The sequence below is a fragment of the Triticum aestivum genome, chromosome 2B (genome assembly GCF_018294505.1).
Source record: "Triticum aestivum cultivar Chinese Spring chromosome 2B, IWGSC CS RefSeq v2.1, whole genome shotgun sequence".
NCBI lineage: Eukaryota > Viridiplantae > Streptophyta > Magnoliopsida > Poales > Poaceae > Triticum > Triticum aestivum.
This window is the reverse complement of record NC_057798.1, coordinates 798,008,151-798,010,206: the sequence shown is the minus strand read 5'-3', so window position 1 is coordinate 798,010,206 and position 2,056 is coordinate 798,008,151.

The following is a 2,056-nucleotide window of genomic DNA, read 5'->3' as shown; positions in this document are numbered from 1 at the left end:
ATTGGAGAGCTGACAAACGTGCGAACCAGGACCTATCGGTGATCTGCGGCACGGTGAGCCAGTGCATCGACCCCAACCCGGCCAAGCGGCCGTCGATGTAGATCATTGTGGGGGGCCTGGAGACCGGCATCGACCTCTCAGGGGCTGACATCCTCAAGGAGTCCTCCCTGGCATGGGTGGAGCTCACGTTCTCATTGTAGTACACGCCTCACCTGGATCTACTGTATATTTTCGTCAAAGCTAATACTGATTTCTTGCATGCTGCCTTCTCCACCTCCTTGGCTCTATTTATAAATCGCTTGCTAAAGTTGGCGAGCCGGCGTTTTGGGTTTATCTCAGATCGCAGAACGCTTGGCCGCCATGCAATTCCGTGTGGCTTAGTCGTGTGGGGGCTCAGAGATGCAGTGCTGTCCCCTTCCTGACATGATGTTGCACCATGTTCTGCGTTTGATTGTGTTGGACAGTTTGTGTGGTGAATGTGATGGGGGGCAGTGGTGACGCCTCCGTGTTTGCCGGCCATTAGAGTTGAGGATAGGCAAATGCCATTCTCTAGATCCCCTGCGATGGTCTGCAATGATGGTCTCTGGGAACGGAGGGGTTCGAGGCACCGTCTCACCACACCGCAGATCACAGCAAGGTGATCAGGTCTCACGTTGGTCAGCTCCGGGTCGACCAGCTTACTGATCTCCTTGGGCTGCTGGAGGTACTTGATAGCCTACAAAAATATGTAGGTAATCAGACTGAGCAGTTTCAACTTTCGCTACAAGTGCAATAAGAGGTTGTTTCAACATTTCATTTCATGTTATCTATGATCTTTGAGGTTGGGGAAATTCATATCGGCTCACCCAGTGAACCAAATATCCATTGTCCTTGCAGTAAGGAAGCCGTCCACTAATGATCTCCAGCAAAATCACTCCAAAAGCAAATGAATTGCATTGGACTTCACTAGGCTTGTCCTTCAAAAAGTCCAGGTGACCAGGGAAAGAGGATTCATTATTCGAGTGGCCGAGCGTCTTCGAATGCTCGGAAAACATTGTTTACATTGTTTTCCAGCATTCAAAATCAACCAGCTGAAAACAACCACGGGAAAGTAAAATGGTCAATACACCAAGTTAGATAGTATATGCACTTGAAAAGTAAGCTTGCGAGGAAGATTAATGAAATACACGCATATGTACCTTGGGAGTAAAATCTTCTGTAACATAAACTGACTTGGAGTTCAGCTTCGATATAGTGGATGGAGGTTGCAGCTCACTGCGCAAATACCTTAAACCTTTGGCAATACCGGTGGCTATTTTCATTCGTCTGTCCCAAGATAATTGAGCTGCTTTCCCATCTAAAGGAAAAAACTATCGAGATCAAGTTTACGACCCATGTAAAATGCAATAATTTGGCAGAATATAACTATACACAAAAGAGGCTGCCTTACGGTGTAGGTGCTCATATAGGGTCCCATTTGATGTGCATTCAAAGACAACCATCCTGTAAAATGGGTCACTTTCTCTGCAATAACCCATAAACTTTGCTATGTTCTCATGCTTTAACGTTGCCAGATCAATAACCTAAATGATTCTCCATTTAGTTTCTTGACAAGTCCAGACAAAAAAAAAATCTTTGCTCTATATTACTGTAGAAAGCTACCTTCTTTTGGTATAAAAGTTCATATTGGCTAGTCCAATGATCTTCACGGGCACATAATGGTATAATAGAAACCTCATGCCCATCCTTGATTGTTCCTTTGCAGACTACAGAGCCAACAATGTTGCTAAAATCTCTATGAGCTATTTGAAGCTCTTGGCAACTTAACTTTGTCAAATTTTTCGGCATACCAAAATCTGCAGAAAGCATGAATAAGTACATTACAATAATACATGGAAAGCAAACCAATCAATTTATTGAGTACTAAATTTATTTTAAAACTTGATACTAACCCGTACTTCCAAAAAGTCTAGATGATGTCTCCACATTTGTAACGTCAAAGTCAATACTTTCCAGACCTTGAAGCATATTGATAATTTTCATTATTCGAGGCCTTTCTGCACGCTCAAAGTTCATG